General features: G+C 37.5%; 1 long non-coding RNA gene and 1 pseudogene across 1 annotated transcript; both read right to left on the reverse strand.

Annotated features, from left to right (window-relative positions):
* Positions 1-11,278: 11,278 nt before the first annotated feature.
* Positions 11,279-13,223, reverse strand: LOC147537673 (uncharacterized protein At3g28850-like; annotated as a pseudogene).
* A 1,131-nt stretch (positions 13,224-14,354) lies between these two features.
* Positions 14,355-22,245, reverse strand: LOC147537674 (uncharacterized). Its single transcript, XR_015225465.1, has 4 exons — positions 22,017-22,245; positions 19,561-19,856; positions 17,058-17,118; positions 14,355-16,096 (listed from the first exon to the last, which is right to left on the reverse strand). It is a non-coding gene; the product is annotated as an uncharacterized LOC147537674 (long non-coding RNA).
* Positions 22,246-22,532: the final 287 nt, after the last annotated feature.

The raw sequence follows: 22,532 nt of genomic DNA on the forward strand, positions 1-22,532 counted from the left end.
CCGAATGAAACGACTCAGTTTTTATATTTTAGTATCAAAACCAATCTGGATAACCATTTGATCGGTGTCCAAACCGTCCAAATCTGTTTTGATCGGATTGGTTTGGTCGGTTCAGATACTAAATGTACACCTCTATTGTGAGCTAAGTTGTGGCGCTTTTAGCAGTCCCTTAATAACAGTTTCTACGTGGAAGGGTTATGGGCGTACCCGATTTTTCCAAAGCACGCCCACAAATAAAAGCACACCACCTAGAATAAAATTTATCAAGGACACACACAACGAGGGCACATACTCATCACTAAAATAACAAAAACATATTATGGGGAAACATGGGTCCATATGTTTTTTTTCTTCATTTTCATCTCCATTTCCTATCGTCCTCCTCTAATTCTCTTCTTCATATGTCATTTTCATCTCATTCTTCATCTTAATTTTCATCTTCGTCTTTCTTTCGATTTTTCCGGGTGTGTATGTAATAAATGATACGGTCATAAGTAATTTCTCAAGTTAAAGTTCAGTAGACTTTCTTCAGCAAACTAATAGGCACTTCCAAAATTTGCTAAAGGCGCAAAGGACCTCTACTGTTGTCCAACCTCTTTGACCCAGGCCTTTTAAAGGCATCCCCTAACTTACAAGCTCCTCCTAAGATCTCGACTTCTAGTAATATTCCACCAAGAAAGCTCAGTCTCACCTAAAGCTGAAACAACAATAATATCATGAAGGTCGGTGTTACGGGAAAATAAGGAAATTTTCCCGGGTTTGAAGTTTTGGGTGAAAAAAAAAAATTAGACTTTTTTATTTTCCCAAACAACCAAATCTTTTTCAGCTTCTTCTTCCGTTCACCTACCACCACCATCTCCGGCGACTTCAATCTTCTCCGACGACTTCCACCATCTCCGGTTACATTTTTTTTCTCCTGCTTTCCATCTCCGGCGAAGGGGATGAGTCCCTTCGCCGGAGCTCGTCTGGTTTTCTTCAAACCAGACGGAATCTGTAACCAGACGAGCTCCGAGGAAGGGGCTCCTCCCCTTCGCGAGAGATGGAGAGAAGAAAGAGAAAATAAGAAATGAAAGAGAAACAGAAGAGTGAGAGAGAGAGATAAAGGGGAGAGAAATAGAGGAGAGATAGAGAGAAATGAGAGAGAGAAGATGATGATGTCGCTGACCGTCGCTGGCAATACCTGACCGGCGATGTTAAGGTGTGTTTGGTTTCATTTTTTTTGTTTTCCACTGTCTTCCTCATAAATATTTATGCTTTCCCCAAAGCGGTGGCGTATCATGAAATGTCCTAGTGTCGGTAGAGTCGAGGGTTGTCTGTTGGGAGAAGAGGCACTTTTACATCTTTCAGGCTTTAGGGCCGAGATTTTAGAGTAGAAGCGCTTATAATAAAAAGGTAGGACCCTGTAGAACTTCCCATGGACAACACATTGATTAACATCTAGAGGCACCCAAATGGGGGATAGGCATCCTAATTCCAAATGTGCCCCACAAAATTTGTGAAGAGCATGCCAATACTCACTGGCTATTAGTAGCAGGAGTTTGTTGGACTTGGGTTTGTGGTCATTGGCTGGAACTCTCTATAAGCACCCATGTAACTAACCTGAGTATTTAAGGTTGAAATTCACCTTCGTTATCTCTACTTCCTTTTTCCCAACAAAAAGAATTCTTTACAAATGTCTTTTTCAAACCCCTCTACAAAGGTCTACAAACTATTAGAAGCCTCACATTTTTTATTTGCTAATTTAAGAGGAAAGGAAGATGAAGCTAATTAAAGAGCGTTCGCCTATTCTCTATGATCCATTACTGGATTCCTTGTCACCATCGTTACTAATGTCTTTTATCTGTATGATGTTGCCAACAATCTTTGACCATTTCGTTGTACAAACTGGCAACAAGGATCTACAGTCAATTGAAGTTGGATCGAAGATTGAAGAATTCTGGTTATTTTAAAAACCCATTAATAAGATGTACCATCAATTTCTTCAATTTAACCATAGATACTGAACATCTAGTTTGATTACTTCTCTCTCTAATTGATTGTTAAGATGGTAAAGGATATATAGTGAGATTACTTTTCTTAGTCGTCATTGCTTCCGAGGAGAATTTGAAAATAAATAAGGATTGTTTCTCTCTATAGATTGTTTCGTCAACATGTCTACACCCTCAGAAAATTTCGGATTTGGTCGACTAATTGGGGTCTTACCGAGAAAAATGTTGAAGAAAAGGGGCTAACTAGAACTGATGATGACCATTATGAAAGTGCAAGTGAACAAGAAATGCAATTCGTCTCTTCGCCATAACAATTTCAGTTCGAAAAGTTATCTCAACTCTCTAATCACAAGAATACTGATAGGCCTAAAATAGGTCTATTCCCGCAAGTATACGGGGTCAAGTTATAGTATGTTAGTAAATTCGTGAATCGTCCCACGGAATAGGTAGGTAACTTCGGATATTGAATGCAGGTTTAACCCAATAATCAAGATGTCAATAGCTAACTTAGACTAAAACACACACCCACCCCTCTCATAAATTTGATAATTGATTTGCAAGAAATAAGAAAATAAATAAAACGAACTAAACTATCTAAGTGAGAGGTAAGAGGATATCTAAGGTTATAAAATCCCCCGCATAATTTCACTTTATAAAACAAACACTTAATTACTTAAATCTCTTTTGTATATACTCGGGATCCAATATAATGAACTATGTGGATTCCGGATGATGTTCTAGATAAAATAATTTTATAATTACTAATTCTAATTGTCTTCCTTATAGAGATTCAGATTGCTTAACTATTATTCATCATCTAAAAAGCATACTCCATCTAACAACTTAACGAAAGTATGAAATATCTAATTACGAGTCATGAGTAATGGAAAGAAAATCCAATCCATATAGATAAACAATCAATAGACATTAAAGCACATCAAGGGATTTAATTAATCAAGAACAAGTATTACAAAGATCCAACATGGGTTCATCTACAACCTTAGATTGCTAAGTTAACTATACATGGAATCTAGAGTAACATTCATTGACATTGTAAAATAAATGAAAATACTAAGAAATTAATGGAAAGAAATCACCAAGAATGTTCAAAATCCACATACTCATGTATCTCCATTTTGTCCAAGATGTGCTCCATTTGTGCTCAAGAATTTTACACCAAGAAATCCAAGTAATGGCTATTTTATTGCCACCCAAATAAGAAAGAGAAGGAAGAAATTAGATGTAGAAAGAAGAGATAAAAGGGGATAAAGATGATAGAAGAATATGGAAGGAAGAAGGAGAAAAATATTAATGGAAGAATAATATTGGTAAAGAAGAAGTAGTAGTGGTAGTGGTAGAGAAAGATGGATTTTTAGGGTTAGAACTAGAAGAAGAGGGGAAAGTATGAGATTAGAAATTAGAGAAGAGGGAATAGGTTGGAGAAAGAAATAGATAAGAGGAGGTGAGAGGGTTTTTAAGTCTAGGTTTTAATGGAGGAGCAAGTGCTATTAAATAGAGTTAGGGTTTTTGTTAAGGTTAAAATGGTAGAAGGTTGGAAATGGAGGGCTACTTTGGGAATTCTAGGGGCTTAAAAGTAGAAACCCTAAACTCATTTTATAAGTTGCGACGGCTGTGTTGTGAGCTGGAAAATTTCGGAAGATTCTCTGCATCCCGGCTACTGATTTGAAGTGCAGCATCATGTTCTCACCGTTGGATAAGAAAAGCCGGGATCTGAGCGGTGATAGGAGCTGGACACGTCGTCGGGAGTACCAGAAGCAAGCCTGGGGTGCGCTATACTGGATCATAGCACGACAGAGAAATTCAGTTCGTTGATCTGATGCGCGCGGAAGCCAACAGATGAGATTAAAACGTCGGGAGTACGGAACTAAGTAGGAACAGGTTATCCCGGATCATCTTCTTGAGGGCCCATTTCGATGCTCAGCGTGAAAACGGTAATTGGATGCTCCAACCTCCGTACCAAGACACGTGTCTGTCGGTATATAAGGCGCCAGAATTCTTCCCGACAGTGTCCCGAAATTTGACCAAATGTGCACCAAATGTTGACCTGACTTTGACTTTGCATTTTTCACTCATCCGGACTCCGAATTGACTTCCATTTTCTCCTACGGACTCGTCTCGACCTCTACTTTTCAAACACGCACCGACCTTGGCCAAATTACCAGAATGTCCTAGACTTGAAATGATCAAAATACCCTTCATGCATCTTTTCCTCGTTTTTAACCGTTTTTCACACCTAACTCTGCAAAAGACACCTAATCAAGAAAACCAACCATTTTATTATAATAAAGACTCGAAAAGAACTAACTCGACTAAATTAAACGACTCAGATGGGGCATTTTCATGACCCATCAAACATCCCCAAACTTAGATTTTGCTAGTCCTTGAGCAAAACAAAATAAAAGAAAAACCTAACTCACTTTCGGAGGAATCCCGGTTGCATTTAGCATATGCAACAAGCCGTTAAACCCCTAGTTTTCCCTAGTGGATGAGTGCGGTCTCGTGAGGGTTTCCATAGATGATACCTACAAACATCGATTTTCATAAAACAAAAGGGTCCAACATCCAAATCATAGATAAACATGGTTCATATAGTGAAGGGTTTAAGCATGGCAAAACATAATGAATCAAGTAAACAAGTTCATGTGAAAGCTAAAGATCTCTTCACTAATGATCTTACCCAAAAATGCAAAAGTCATACCATAATGAGCACATCTATGTTCTGAAGTCACAAAACCTTGATTCCCAAGTTAGTGCATTTCGCCTCGACTTCGGCCTCACGGACATATACTCCAAAAATGAAATCGCTCAAGAACGGTTTGCTCGTATGTGTGAGTGTGATCACTTAACTTGAACTCAACACATAAAAAGGGGTGAGGACAACATTTTGAAACAAATGATCTTCGAAAAGGAATTAGACACTAAATAGAGTGGGGAAGCTCACTCGCCCTTCTCACCCATTCTACCCTCTAAAAATGCCTTCTAAAGTTTCGCGGATACTAGAGATGGATGACGATGGTGGATTGCCGAGAATTTTGACCTCTTCATTATGGTAGAACCTCTTAAGCATCTCAACATTTGTTTCTTGCTTCAAATACTTATTCATGATAAAAAAACAACAACACATATATACAATCACATCACTCACACAAAAGAGCTAACACATGCTCAAACATACACAAAAATCACTTCATTTCACTTTTTTTCTTTTTTTCATATCACTTTTTTTTCATTTTTTTTTAATTTTTTTTTATTCTTTTTTTATTCTTTTTTTTCTTTTCATAACACAAATACAATTAACCAAAATAAAATACTACACACATAACTCTATTCTTGCAATCAACTTTTCATTTCGTACTTACTTTTGACATTCTTCATTCTTTTATCTCATGTCTTCATTCTCGGGATATAAGATGATGGATGGTGACGGAGTATCCGCTTTCCTCTAGTTGGCATTCTCATTGGGTTTCATGGACTACAAGGGCAAGGTTAATTCGCTATCCTAATGTCGCTCCTAGTGGCTAAGGAAGTTGAGCACACGAGATCAAATGAACTCTTTTATAGGTTACGAGGTTGAGTAGCTCTTCATTCTACTCGGAGTTAGCGCGGAAGAGTACACTCGAATGACAATTTAGGCTTTGAGCTCTCACATGGGTTAAGTCTCCACTAATGACTACTCTAGCTCTCTTAGAAATGTTTCTTCTTCACTAAGATGTCACTCACATGGCACAACACAAACACTAAAAGACTCGACTTTCATGCAAAGGCTATTAGCAATCACAAAACTCATCAACTCGACATATATGCATCAAAATTCTTAAAACTATCACTAGAATCACATGCAAATCTACTCAAAATGTTCAAAATTTTCAAATTTTGGCTAATTTGAATCATTTTGTCTTTGAAACCCATGGTCATGCATTGGTTATGGTTATATCCCGCATCCCCAAAATTAAAACTAACATTGTCCTTAATGTTCTAAGCATACACTCACCAACAGATAAAGAGACACGTCAATCTAAAGAGAAGAGTGGAGAGATATTACCATAACCGAAGGAGATAAAAGATGATACTACCAAGGCTCATGTATAAAGAGGTTCCAAGTTGATGTCAAGCTCGCGCCATCCCCAAACTTGGAACGAACCACGCCTTAGAAGTAAAACATATAAGAATTGCTCCTAAAATATCAACAAATATCATGAGAATGAATCACATAAAAGACATGACCACATACAAATCTACCACTAACGTGGGTATACACGATTGCATTGAGCTATGCAATTAGCCTTTGATTCTCTTCATTTCACACAAGAACACGAGTTATGTCTCGTGGAGGGTTCCCAGAGATGATACCCACAAACATCAAGACCCATCTTAATCGGCCTAACGATCATAAAGCAAAAGACGAAAGATTTGGGGGTCAACCCACAGAAAGCTATATACAAATGATAATCGTCTCACAACTATGTACAAACTATAAAGTGCAAGTAAGACGATTGAAGAAAATAAGCCATCCCCAAACTTAGTGGATGCACGGTCTACTAAGTAAGCATAAATGCTAGGGGCGACGACTAAGAAGTCGTCAAAAGGATCGACATACAAATGAAGGGCTAAGAGGTCAATCGAAGGCAAAAAGTCATTTGCAAGCTTAGCAGATAGAACATCCACTAAGTCCATAGACATTCTAGGAAAGACGACTGAAATGTCCCAAAAGGGATCAACGACCGAGTCTGAGATCACGTGAAAGGTTGAACTGGACTCTAAGGGTAAGGCAATAGGCTCAGGGACCAAGTCAAGGTCCATGGTTTCCTTAGGTAAATGGTCTGACACAACATGTCTCTAGATACTATGTCATCGATGTCCTCAAAGGCATCTAAAGCCTCATAGTCAGCTATAACATCATGTCTGGCATCTAAGACTGACTCCCTACAAGTGTCGAAAATCGAAAAGTTCAAAATAGTGTCATCCCCAAACTTGTTCATAGAGCCATCATCCTGAATCTCAAAGTCTAATGTAGTCTTATCATGATGAGATGACACATGGTGAGGAAACGAGACAACAAGGTTATCAGTTTGTTCAAGCTCTTGGGTCCTCTAAGTTGATTCGTCGACATTTAACTTAGTACTAGGGTTAGACGTATTACCCTCGCCCGCCATCGGACCTAGTACCCTCTTGAGTTTGGGGTGGTGAAACCCCTTCCTCGTCGGCTAATAACTGTGAAGCAATCGTCTCTAATTGATGATTTAGAGACTCAAACCTTTAATGTTACTCTTGTTGCATTTAAGTCTGCGTTTGTTGTAACTCTTGCTGCATTTGAGTCTGCATCTGTTGAAATCAATTTTGTGTCTCTTTAAGTTGTAACATCATTTCAGTCAGACGACTCACAAACTCTAATTGAGAACTATCTTCAAGAGTTTCTTTATGATAAGGCTCACAAGTGTAACGAGACGAAGACTCTTGTTGATAATTCCCACCATACACGCTAGGATGATACCTACCTCTAAAATCATTTGTCTCAGAAAAGTGTGAAATGTAAGGTCTCTCATACATATTTGATGTCGGACCATATCTATCACTAATCTGATCGTCTCTACACATCCATCGCTATTCTCCTAGGGTCATACGAGATCGGTCAGGCTCAAATGGTCTATTCCCCTCACTAATCGGAGCATCCCTACACATCCTTTGGTATTCACCTAAGGTCGTATCAGGTCTGTTAGTGCGGGGAATCCTCGAAATAAGCTCATCATCATCAACATCGAATGGCCAACCGTTATAAGAACGGGCCATGATCTAACAATATTCAAAGATGGTAACACATAATCACAAAATGGGAACTAACAATTATAGAACTAAACAATCGCACAAAAGTAAGAAGGAAGAGATAAAATGCGATACTATCGACTTTTCGCTTTACTTCCGATTACTTCCTTTCCTTCGATCCTATGTCTCTTCTGGCTATTTCCTTGAAATGGTACCTAAAAGAAAATACAATTAAGAAAATAGAAAAACAAATAAAGCAAAAATGTCTAAGTAAGAAATTAACACTAAACTAATGAACAAACAAGCAAACGATATCCAAACTACTAAACCTATCCCCGGCAGCGGCGCGAAAAACTTGATAGGCCTAAAATAGGTCTATTTCCGCAAGTATACGGGGTCAAGTTATAGTATGTTAGTAAATTCGTGAATCGTCCCACGGAATAGGTAGGTAACTTCGGATATTGAATGCGGGTTTAACCCAATAATCAAGATGTCAATAGCTAACTTAGACTAAAACACACACCCACCCCACTCATAAATTTGATAATTGATTTGCAAGAAATAAGAAAATAAATAAAACGAACTAAACTATCTAAGTGAGAGGTAAGAGGATATCTAAGGTTATAAAATCCCCCGCATAATTTCACTTTATAAAACAAACACTTAATTACTTAAATCTCTTTTGTATATACTCGGGATCCAATATAATGAACTATTTGGATTCCGGATGATGTTCTAGATAAAATAATTTTATAATTACTAATTCTAATTGTCTTCCTTATAGAGATTCAGATTGCTTAACTATTATTCATCATCTAAAAAGCATACTCCATCTAACAACTTAACGAAAGTATGAAATATCTAATTACGAGTCATGAGTAATGGAAAGAAAATCCAATCCATATAGATAAACAATCAATAGACATTAAAGCACATCAAGGGATTTAATTAATCAAGAACAAGTATTACAAAGATCCAACATGGGTTCATCTACAACCTTAGATTGCTAAGTTAACTATACATGGAATCTAGAGTAACATTCATTGACATTGTAAAATAAATGAAAATACTAAGAAATTAATGGAAAGAAATCACCAAGAATGTTCAAAATCCATATACTCATGTATCTCCATTTTGTCCAAGATTTGCTCCATTTGTGCTCAAGAATTTTACTCCAAGAAATCCAAGTAATGACTATTTTATTGCCACCCAAATAAGAAACAGAAGGAAGAAATTAGATGTAGAAAGAAGTTGGAAAGAAGAGATAAAAGGGGATAAAGATAACAGAAGAATATGGAAGGAAGAAGGAGAAAAATATTAATGGAAGAATAATAGTGGTAAAGAAGAAGTAGTAGTGGTAGTGGTAGAGAAAGATGGATTTTTAGGGTTAGAACTAGAAGAAGAGGGGAGAGTATGAGATTAGAAATTAGAGAAGAGGGAATAGGTTGGAGAAAGAAATAGATAAGAAGAAGTGAGAGGGTTTTCAAGTCTAGGTTTTAATGGAGGAGCAAGTGCTATTAAATAGAGTTAGGGTTTTTGTTAAGGTTAAAATGGTAGAAGGTTGGAAATGGAGGGCTACTTTGGGAATTCTAGGGGCTTAAAAGTAGAAACCCTAAACTCATTTTATAAGTTGCAGCGGCTATGTTGTGAGCTGGAAAATTTCGGAAGATTCTCTACATCCCGGCTACTGATTTGAAGTGCAGCATCATGTTCTCACCGTTGGATAAGAAAAGTCGGGATCTGAGCGGTGATAGGAGCTGGACACGTCGTCGGGAGTACCAGAAGCAAGGCTGGGGTGCGCTATACTAGATCATAGCGCGGCAGAGAAATTCAGTTCGTTGATCTGATGCGCGGGGAAGCCAACAGATGAGATTAAAACGTTGTTTCGGGGGGTACGGAACTAAGTAGGAACGGGTTGTACCAGATCATCTTCTTGAGGGCCCACTTCGATGCTCAGCTTGAATACGGTAATTGGATGCTCCAACCTCCGTACCAAGACACGTGTCTGTCGGTATACCGGGCGCCATAATTCTTCCCGACAGTGTCCCGAAATTTGACCAAATGTGCACCAAATGTTGACCTGACTTTGACTTTGCATTTTTCACTCATCCGGACTCCGAATTGACTTCCGTTTTCTCCTACGGACTCGTCTCGACCTCTACTTTTCAACCACGCACCGACCTTGACCAAATTACTAGACTGTCCTTGACACCAAATGACCAAAATACCCTTCATGCATATTTTCCTCGTTTTTAACCGTTTTTCACACCTAACTTTGCAAAAGACACCTAATCAAGAAAACCAACCATTTTATTATATTAAAGACTCGAAATGAACTAACTCGACTAAATTAAACGACTCAGATGGGGCATTTTCATGACCCATCAAATACCTTAGTTAGACCTTTAGATGTATCTAGGTATAATATAGATTACGACTTTTAGGGTCTTCTCATCTGCGATCTTTAAGATCTTTTCATTTTACGACCTTTAGGGTTTTTTCTTTTAGTTTTTATAATATTGTACTCCTTTACCCTTCATGTTGTCCTTTACTTTTGTACGTTTCATGTTGTAATTTACTTTAGTAAATCCATGTTGTACTCAAAGGAGTCAAAAGTCTCAAAACCATATAATGTATTGGATTGAATCCTATATGAATGAAGTTCTGGTTTTATCTTAAAAAAAAATAAAAAAAAATAAATGAAGACCTTAATCTTCTTCTTCTTCCCTCCACCCTGAAAGATTGCAGAGAGAAATAAAGCTTGTAAACTTGAAAGAAAGACAGAGAGTTGTGATTCAAATATTAATAAATCAAACGAGATGTTGATCATGACTTTAGTTTTGTTATTTTTCTCTCTAATCTTCGGATTTGTCTTCAAATTTGTCACCGCATAAAGTACTTTTTAACAATCATTTGATTCATTTCCCGTAGTCTCTCTCTCTCACCGCATAAAGTACTTTTTAACAATCATTTGATTCATTGCCCGTAGTCTCTCTCTCTAGAATTATCATTTCGTCGAATTCATTTCTTCTTTCTCAATTTCTTTCTCTATTTATAAAAGGGGATTTCAGCATCTAAAAGACATCCCAAACGAGAAGATCAACATAGGTTTGTTAAAATTACTCCAACAATAATGATATAAGTTCAAAATTTAATTTTTGCTAGAAATTGCAATTTAATAGGTGATTCTTTTGGAGGAGCCAGCTGTGAAGTTAACGGTGTTTACCAAGTGCTAGGTGCTTCTAAAGGCACTGGGCCAAAAGGCTGTTAGCATCCAAAATTTTTATTGACCGGGGTCAATGGTCATTGACCCGAGTTCTCTATAAGCACCTGTTATTAATGTGGGTGACGTTCACCTTCGTTTGCTTCTTCCATCTTCTTTTTTAAGTACACAATTTTATTACCTAAAATTGAAATCCAGAAAAAAAAATCTACAACCGTCTATCACTCAAATTACACCACTTCTTCCATGTTTTATATGAAAGTTCTTCACTGTATAACAAACAACAAAACACATACATTTGAAAACCTAGTTGATCACAGAGAAGCTTCTCTTCATCTCTTATAGTAACAACAAACATGACATCTTATAATACCATTTTCATTACAATCAGGACATCTATGAAAACCACCTCCATTTTCTTCTCCCTCTTCTTCTTCCTCTTCTTTCTCCTCATCACTATCTTCTTCATCTCGTAAGAAATCTTACAACTACCTGAACAAGTCTCGCAAGGCACAAACCTCACATTCCCACAAGCTTCACAAACACCATCATCAAAATCACAACCTTTTAACAACTTCTCTAGCTCCACCAATATATTCCCCCTTTTACGAAAACTCTCGGTAACCCACCCTATATATTCAACTCCTATTAACACTTTTAGCTCCTCTCGAAAACCACTATGCGTCGATATATCTCTTTCGTCAATCTTAACTCCAAATCCCTTTAATATAACCCTAGCTTGACAACAATCTTCATATGCTTTTCTCACTCCTCTTAAACTTGTGAAGTAAATTACTACATTGTTCTCACCATTTGGTGGACATGTTTTTGGTGTTGCCTTCTTCAAGAACAAACAAGCATCGCCAAGTTTCTCATATTTTGGTGATTCAAGATTAATTTGGCTTGTAGGGGATAGTCCTTCGGTCGGTTTTCTCAATGTGAAAATGCTTTCTCGATCAAAATCTTCGAGACCTCCATTCAAACTCGATATTGTTTCATCTTCAACAACTTGAACCCACACTGTTTTGAGTGAACCAGAGTCATTTTCTTGCAGATTTAGCTTGGGTGATTCATTGTCTTCTAAATTTGAGACTAATTGACGGTTTTCTTGTAATCCTTGTATCGGTTGATGATCTCGAGTGGTGGAATTGGGAACCCCATGAAGCTTCGATTTAGATTATCGGGTACTCAGTTTGCTTAGAGAGAGAAACTTTGAAAGTGGGATTTCTTATTGGTTTTGTGAGAGATGGATAGAGGGGTTAGGGTTAACTAAGAAGGGACCGGTGCCTACATAGTTTGTTGGTGCTAATAGAGAAAGGAGTGGTTGGGCCTGGTGCTAACAGAGATGGATGCTAACAGCTTTTTAGCTCGGTGCCTTTAGAAGCACCCCAACATTTAAGTTTTTTGGGCCGCCTGTTAAATGCCATGCCTGCTAATAGCGTTATCGGCTGGTGCTTTTAGCCATAGCCATTTAAAAGGAGTCTGTAGAATTTTGTTTGGGATGTTATAAAGGCACAAAGTTTTTAGCATTAGCATGCGCACTCAAATCATCAGAGTCCACAAAAAATAGGGAGATTTATTTGTTTATAGGGACACCATGGTGAAATACAATGAAAAGGACAAAGAGAATCCACACAAAATCACAGAAAATTCTTGATTTCTTTTTTATATCCACTTTTAAGAGTCAACACATTTAATATAGTTTGGATATATCATGAACAAATACCAGAATTCAATAAATCATCTAACCAGTGGCAGACCCAAAAACTTTTGGTTATAGGGGAACACTTTAGTTATAATAAATGGTGAAAAATAAAATATCGTGGTTGATGGTTGGTTGTCAAATTACATTACCAATCTTTGTCAAGATTAAATAAATCTTTTTTTTTTTGTTTGGAAACTGTTAACTTCATTGATGTGGCAAAGTCAAAAGGAATTACATGAAGAAGTTAAAGTAAAACACAAACACTGTCACAAGTGAGTGCCTACAAGGAGGGAAGTGAAATGTAACCCACCATCTTCAGGACCAAATTATGGGCTTCAACGTTAGCCTCTCTCGGACAGAACTGGAGTGCTTCTGGGATACCACTCCTTAATAGATTTTTTCCTCCTGAACAACGGTTTAATTCCCCAGCTTTAGTACTCCTAGCCATTGGGTTTGATATCAAAGAATCACTGATAATCTTGCTTAAAATGAAGAGATGGTCCACGTTAGTATCAGTTGCCTCCATTTCTATTAGTGGAATTGTCATGTTCTCCTTTGACCAGTCAACTCCATTGTCTCCGCAAGTGGGTCTTGTGAATTTGCACGTACTAGATTAGTGGAGGTAGTGGGTAGTACACGACATACCTGGGTTGTAACCGCTCCTGCCACGATGTCAGTTTGAGTGGGTGATCGGTTTCCTCTTTCCGACCGCGCCGACGCCTCCTCCGACTGATTTCCGTCATCCATCAACATATCCGATTGATGGGATTTCGATTTTGCCCTGTTATCCATCTCCCAAACTAGTACAACTTTGAACTCATTTGGATATTTAGGAAGAAATTTAACCATGACGGTCTCCCTTTGTGTTTCTGTAAGCTTTTGCTCTAGGAGTTCCATCATTTTCAGCCTAGAAGGAGAGAACTCTAGGAGTTCCATCATTTTCACCCTTAGTTGAACATGATGAGTTTGGACTTGAACTTGAACAAAGAACTTGTAAGTAAGGATTTTGACCATACTACAATGACTATAGTTTACCGATTGGCCTTCTTGAGATAAACTTTGGGTTGTGACTGGTTGCGGTTCATCGATTGATAGAGTTGTGAGTTGTTGAAGAAATTCCAATAGTTGTCCATGACCAAACACTCGATCCTGAAGAAACACGAAAACAACAAAAAAGATCCTAAAGATCAACAAAAACAGGCCCTGAAGACCAACAAAGAAAATAATCTTTATTTAGAACGAAGAAAGGGAATCCGGCGAATGGAGGACCCTTCGCCGGAGAAGCAATGAAGATCCTTGGAAGGTTTACTTAGGAAAGCGGTTATGCAGAGATTACATAAATTATTGAGTCATAGGTAAATTGTCCAAAATTTATGTGGTGTTCAAATTAGTAACCCGTATATGTTATGAGGACATTCTCACCGAAGTGCATGGGACTAACATGTTAATTATTTTAATAATAATCTCAATATAGATAATTAGTCATACTATTTAAATTACATAAGAAAAATATGTATAAAAAGTCCCTTCGCTAGTTAAAGATCTCGTAATTTATGTTAGTTAAAGAAGTTAAGGAGAGATAAAAGTTAGAGATAGAAGATGCATTAAGAAAGTCAAAGACAAAAATAGAACATAAAATTATATGGAGAGAAAGAAATACTCCCAAGATGGCATGTTGATTAAAAAAGTATAAGCGGAAAAAAATTAAGGGCAAAATATTAAAGCAAAGTATTTAAAAAAATAAAATAAAGTAAAACCAACTAGTGGGGAGTTTTGAACCCCTGTCAACCAAGTCTAGAATACCATAGTTCAAAAAAAAAAAAAAAGAGTCTAGAATACCATTGTTCAACCAAGTGGTCAAGCCCTATTTTGTGTCAAACTCACGTGTTTGACTATATTTGACAACAATATATCATCACAAACACTTTAACTTTGTGCACTCTAGAAGAGAATACACGTAACTCTGGGTCCGTGTCCCCACGGGTCCTTATGAAGGGCCGCCCCTGCCTCTAACTACCATCATCATAGGCCCTAAAGACAAGAGAAAGATCCTTAAGGAGTTAAGGCTATATGAAAGCCCATTTCTACTTCACTTTATTTATACCCCACTTAACATGAGTTAATAGTGATGGATTCCACCCCAACCATGAATTGGACTCGTAACTTCGAGAGTTTTTGGATTAGATACTCAAGCAAATAGTTAAACTGTTTGATGACGTAATCTTAGAAAGAAGATATTAGCAATCAAACCTTCCAAAATACTTAAATATTCTTTGTAATTAAGATTAGTATCTTCCTATCTTCGTAATTATACTTTCCATTCCTGTAATTCTTAATTATGTTATTTTCGCTTATTGTAAAGTCTATAAATTTAGTTTCAATGACCAGTAAAGAATACCGTTTGTTTGTTATGGAGTTATTACTTTCACATGGTATCACGAGCATAAGGGCTTATTTTATTTCTCGATATCATTTGGATTTCTTATCGTCAATAAGCTTTTCTTTCAACACAATTGGGAGGTAATAGGGTCTGAGCTGATATCTTATATTCAATCCATCTTTAATTCAGGTACTATTGATCCTTCCCTCAACTTAACAACTGTCGCCTTAATTCCGAAGGTAAGAAATCCGAGTATGGCCACTGAGTTCAGGCCTATTGCCTTATGCAATTCGGTGTATAAACTCATCACAAAACTGATAGCCAATAGAATTCGACCGTACTTAGAGGAATGCATAATGTGGACACAAAATGCATTTGTACCAAATCGACAAATTATGGACAATATTGTAATAACCCAGGAACTATTACATTCTATGAGCAAATCTACTACAAAAAAAGGGGCCTTTTCTCTTAAAATGGACATGGCTAAGGCCTATGACCGAGTGAGTTGGGATTTTCTGGAAAAAGTCCTTAAAGCCACTGGATTCCGAGGAACGATACTTAGCCTCATTTTATCGTGCATTAATTCGGCTAGTTTTAAAATTCAAATAAATGGTAGGCTTGAAGGGGATTTTAAGGCATCTAGAGGGCTTCGTCAGGGATGCCCTCTCTCCCCTTATCTATTTATCCTAACCTCCCAGTCACTCTCGCTCTTAATTTCTCATTATGTAAATCAAGGGTTATACACTGGCTACAAAATCAATCGATCGAGCCCAAGCATTTCTCACTTGCTCTTTGCCGATGATCTGATTTTGTTTGGAGAAGCAACAAATAATAATCTTAATACAATATTACTTTTAATGGAAATTTATGAAAGCTTCTCAGGACAGCAGGTCAACTTCTCGAAGTCATCCATTTTCTTTAGCAAAGGAGTTCCCATAGCAATCAAGACGGAATTCACCAACAAACTCAATGCTCCGGCAATGACAAATGAGGCAAAATATTTGGGAGCTCTTATCCTCAAGAAAGGTAACAGAATCCAAAGTCATACATGGTTAGTAGACAAATTTAAAAACTCTTTGACAGGTTGGAAAAATAAGATAGTGTCACAGGCTGGTCGTACTGTTCTAATTAAATCTGTTTTAGCATCATTTTGTACGTATCCATGTAGCTATCAAGTGTTACCAGTTAATATTATAAACCAACTAGAAAAAATAGAAAAGGACTTTTGGTGGGGCCAAAACCAGGGAGAAAAAAAATTTCACTTTATCAGGTGGGATATCATTACTAGCCCGAAGAACAAGGGTGGATTGGGAATTAGATCAATTCAAGAGGTAAATGAATCGATCATTGCTAAGATGACTTGGAGATTACTTACTCAACCGAATTCCACATGGGTGCAACTACTCAAATCAAAATATGTTACTACAGATGATTTTTGGGAGGAAACTAATGTGCAATCTAAGTCATCCTTCTGGAGGGCTATTATGAAGACCAAAAATGTTATGAAACAAAATGTGATGTGGAAAATTGGTGATGGGACTTCTATCAAAATTAAGTCCGATCCTTGGATTCCTGATATTACAAACCACAAGCCTATCATTATCAGTGATCTCCCACCAAACATATGTTGGGTGGCTGATCTAATTATGCAGGAAACCAGAAGTTGGAATGAAGAAATCATCACAAGTCATTTTGACGAGGCAACAAAAGAGGCAATCCTAAATATTCCTATACCTCTTCACTATCAACAAGATAAATTGATTTGGAAGCCGACTCCGACAGGAAAATTTACTCCCAAATCATACTATAAGGTTATAAAATCAAATCCAATTCTATCGGATCAAGCTCACAATTTCCCATGGAATAAGTTTTGGAAGAAGACTAATATGATACCACAGGTGCAGAACTTTATATGGAAACTTATACATGATGGTATACCAACCTTAGGTAAAATAGGAACATTCCTTCAACACTTACCTCAGTATTGTATAATGTGTGAAGAAGAAGAGGTAGAAACAGTAGACCATCTCTTTGGTAGCTGCAAAAAATACAAAGATCTGATTAATATTACTGGATTAATGGACTCTCATCAACAAACTTTGGAACCAGTAAACTATTTGAAGCAGATCTTAACACAAAATGAGAATAATGATGAAGTATGGAATGGTATTACTCAGCTTATGTGGGAGTGGTGGAAACAACGAAATGATCTTCATTTCAACAACAAAAAGCCGGACCTACCAAGATGTTGGTGGACCACGAAGCAAAACTTAAGGTATAATCTTACTCCATCTATTAACTTAACTTCAAATGAAACTTTGCAGCAAACTCAGTGGTGTCCTCCTCCGATGGGATCGGTTAAAATCAACTTTGATGGTGCGTTCACATATGAAAAAGCTTCATGTGCGGCTATAGCAAGGGATTCGGCAGGTTGCATGTTGGGATCAAGAAGGAAACGCTTAAACCCTAAATCGGCCATGGATAGCGAGTTGAAGGGATTTAGAGAAGGAATGGAGCTTGCGGCGGAATTAGGGCTGGATTCGTTTTATATAGAGGGTGATGCAAAGGTCCTCTTAGAGTTAATCTCGTCCGTTGATTCGGAGGTGCCCTGGAGACTTGAATATGATATTAACGAGCTGAGGCAACTCACGTGTCAAGTGGATGCGCATCTGTGCTACTGCCCGAGATCTTGCAATTCAGAGGCACATAATCTAGCGGCTTCCGCGTTACTCCTTGACTTTTAAGTTATTGAGTTTTAACCCCTACATTGTTAAATTCGTTACAAGTTAACTTTTATTCGTATTCTGTTTCGGACAGAGTACTTTAGGAACAAAACCTTGTAACCTTGATGATTAATGTTATTTGTATTTCAAAAAAAAAAAACAAAAAAAAAAATAAGCTTTTCTTAATCTGCACTCGAAGGTCAGTCTTTTTAGTTTTATTATCGTTTTTTTCAATTTTGATCAAATCTGGACTACTATATGATCATACTTACTCTGTTTCAGACGACTATAGCCTTTAGTTTATTTTTCCTGACCAAATTTCGTCTGTAGGCACCACCAAGAGTTTTAACTCTTTTGGACTCAACTTATTAAGCCAGTTTTCAGACGTGTATATGACCTAATTTTGTCTATAAGCAGCACGGAGATGTTTACCTCTCTTAGGCTCAACACATTTACCCAACCCAGTATCATCCTCAGTCCTCACCCAGGTCTGAAATCGCACATCACAGAGCTTCGTCTTTGCCATTAAGGTTTCCCTACCGCTGATAAACTATGCCGCCACTTCCGCTGCCCATATTTGTTCCAACAATCGAGAGACCTCTAGTCGTTTTTGGCGCCTGTCTCTCTTGATTTCCTTATTCCGCCGAGACCCAAAGCTCTCCATTAGTTTTGACAAAACCGAGAGCTCTCCCTTGATTCCGACGACCCTTTCTTTCTTAGATTCACGACCGACTATAAACCTATTTTCGATCTTGTCCCATCGCACTTTCTAACTCAGACATCACCAGAGTCGTATCTCCAAACCTTTTCGAAATTCTTTTCTCACTTGTCAAAGTTCCATTTTCCCGGCTACATAGTTGGCTGCATTACACATTATTCGTGACGATTCTTAAATTATCTTTGTTTTCTGCAACACTAAGCGTATTGTTGCAAACATCCTTTTCACCATTTATTCCCACAGTTTCTGACCACTATAGAACCATCAATTATACACATTGCACCATTTCTTTTCTTGCCATTTCTTAAGTCAATTACTGACGCACTTCTATTCCTTGCACGTCTCTAATGAATCTCATGTTGACTACACTTATGACATCAATTTTGTTTTTTTATTTTTATATTTGTGTCAAATTTGAACACCTTCTTTCAGACAATGGATCACTAGTGGACATTTACCATGACAGTTTCATTCTGGTTGTTACTTATCATCTAATTTTTTGGCATTACGACAATTATTTCCTTGTCGACTTTAGACACGATAACATACTTTTGTTACTATTTTACCCACTTTTGACCTTTCTGGTTGGCCATCACTTTGGGAAAATAAGAAAAATTTTCGGGGTACAAAATTTTAAGATCAATTGTAAATTTTAATAAATTTTCCGGGATACAAAATTTTAAGGGGAAACAAATCATCTTCTTCTTTCTACTCATCTCCTTCCACTACCTCTAGCCACGAACACCTCTATTTTTATATATTTTCTCTTCTTTCATGTCTTTCCTTGTATTTTCATTGTTACATCAAATTTTGCTACCAAGCCATCAGAGTCCAGTCTACATATTTCTCTATTTTCGTCTAGGAATGGGGTTTAGGTTCTAGAAAAGAAACCACTATCTAAAAGATTAGCCCAAGCATCCTCTACTTATAAGCCTAGCATCATCTAGTTGTAATCCAAATCTACTATAACATTTGTGCTCAAAGGAGTAGTAATCAACGGATTATTAGAAGAAGATTATTCTAGGACGGGTAATTTTACCTTGAGCAATAATCTCAGTTGTTCCTTTCCAATGAGTGGTTCAGAGATCATCAATTGCTTCACCAACAGATTCAAGTGATTTTTGTGCAACAACTGTTCCAACTTTAGATTTTATAAGGATATCTTTAACAACTATTGTAGCATCTCTCATCAAAAAAAAAAACAACTATGGTAGCAAGTTCACGAGATCCATGTAACGCCCCAAATCCTAAATCTCAAGCCGCCTTGAAATCGAAGATTTGAGACCTTCAAACTGGATCCACGAGCGACGCCTACCATGAGTGCACAAACAATACCTGAAAAATGAAATAGCTGGGTTAAAACCTAACTGCAGTAGATTTCCTCAAACCTAAGTCTCGGGTAGGCAAGCTCAATCCCCAATCAAGGAAGTATTTCATTCATATTCATTATTAGCGTTATCTGAAATTTAACGTGACAACTAACATAATACAACGAGATTTACCACACGCATGTAGAAATTAGTAACTTATGTTCTTGGTTATTAGGCTTTCAACGTCCTCGTATTCTAATCCAATATTAACTCTCGTGATAATAATCTTTCTCCTTTTCAATAGATATAAACAGATCACACTATTCACCAAGCTAGACCTTTATAAAACCCTAACTTGACAATTAAGTCGACAAAACATTATGCCAAAAGACACAATCATCCAACTCTCGTCGAATGATATGACAAGTTAGTGTCCACGTTGTATGGGAGTGTGGTCCACAAGATCATCCATTGTGTTAGCGCCGACCCCATACGCTCCATACCTCGATCACATCCGGTAGAGAGGGTCGAACCAACCACATAAACTCATACAACCCTCCATCACATCACACACATAATAGCATCATACAACAAACATAAGTCGAATGAGAGTGTGGCCCACAAGGTCATCCATTGTGTTAGCGCCCCATACGCTCCATACCTACATCACTTCCGGTAGAGAGGGTCGAACCAACCACATAAACTCATACAACCCTCCATCACATCACACACATAATAGCATCATACAACAAACATAAGTCGAATGAGAGTGTGGCCCACAAGGTCATCCATTGTGTTAGCGCCGACCCTATACGCTCCATACCTACATCACCTCCGGTAGAGAGGGTCGAACCAACCACATAAACTCATACAACCCTCCATCACATCACACACATAATAGCATCATACAACAAACGTAAGTTGAATGAGAGTGTGGCCCACAAGGTCATCCATTGTGTTAGCGCCGACCCCATACGCTCCATACCTACATCACCTCCGGTAGAGAGGGTCGAATCAACCACATAAACTCATTCAACCCTCCATCACATCATAGCATCATACAACAAACATAAGTCGAATGAGAGTATGGCCCACAAGGTCATCCATTGTGTTAGCGCCGACCCCATACGCTCCATACCTACATCACTTCCGGTAGAGAGGGTCGAACCAACCACATAAACTCATTCAACCCTCCATCACATCCATCGCATCACACACATAATAGCATCATACAATCATAATAGCATCACACCACAAATATTGGCTCTAATAAAGAATTACAAACAAGTTCACCAAACCATTCAAGCCAACAACACATGACAAATCAAAATGGATGATACTCATAATAGATCTCCACGTGGATCACAACTTTAAACAAACAAATAACAATAACATTAACAAATATAGACTCACCAATATAAGGTATCATATACCTAGGAAATACATTGCTTAAAGAATAGAAACCATGTGAATTATCTCAATCAATTCGTTCATTGGAGATTGTAGCGACACCTAGTACAAAAACCATTATAACTCCTCACTCGGAACTTCAATTAACTCACTGTTTGAACCACTAGAAAGTAGACAAACAAACCTTTCCAATCATATAAGATACACATCGAGATTCATTACCAATCAATACCAGATCTAATTTTAATCTACACCGAAATACAGTAGGGACTGCTGTGACACCTCGTACGAAAACTATTATAACTCCTCGCTCGGAACTCCAATTAACTATCCGTTTGAACCAATAGAAAGTAGACAAACAGACCTTTCCAACCATATAAGATACACACCGAGATTCATTATCAATCAGTACCAGATTTACTTTTAATCTAGACAAAAATACAATAGGGACTGCTCTGACACCTCGTACGAAAACTATCGTAACTTTTCGCTCGGAACTCCAATTAACTCATCGTTTGAACCAATAGAAACTAGACAAACAGACCTTTCCAACCATATAAGATAGACACCTAGATTCATTACCAATCAATCCAGATCTAATTTTGAAGTTAGATCAAAACATTGTCCTATATAGATATTTTATGGAATTCAAGATAGAACTAATATCTAAATCATTCAATCATTCTTTATAGAACTTTATGTGATTAACAATACTAAACCTATCATGGAATCAATTGAAAAAGCCTACAAAAGAATTAGGAGATAAGAAATCTACCTCTTTTGCCTTAGATGACATCAAGACCACAATCATGCCTCTTTCTCTCTCTAGAGAACTCCATCTCTACCTCTTTTCTTCTTTATCCATTCTTCATTCACTAAGAGTGGCTTGTTGAAGATATACTAACCATAACATAAACAATACATAGATTTCTTCAACTTATTCATCAAAATCTTCTCCAAAGAATACCATTTCTCTTTCTCTCTCTAAGTTTTGTTCTAGATCTACAAAAAGAGCTCTAGACCCCTTTTTATATAATTAACTCAAGCAGCCCTAGTTTTTCTTCTAACCCACTTCTATTTTTATGATGCTCAAGCCCACACTAACTTACTCTTCATATTAGGCCCAACCCCAAATTGACATAGAGTTTTTGTTATTTCCACCTAATTTGATATATATATAGAGAATAGGGGTGTTACAATCCACCAGTTTGTTTCTTTAATCGGGTGAAGGGGTGCCCCCAAACTAGTGTCGATTTCCTTTGCCAAAACAACTAGATTAAGAGAAGAGGAG

The sequence above is a fragment of the Eschscholzia californica genome, unplaced genomic scaffold, assembly GCF_041429995.1.
Source record: "Eschscholzia californica isolate CP2 unplaced genomic scaffold, dmEscCali1.0.p SCAF_5, whole genome shotgun sequence".
Lineage (NCBI taxonomy): Eukaryota > Viridiplantae > Streptophyta > Magnoliopsida > Ranunculales > Papaveraceae > Eschscholzia > Eschscholzia californica.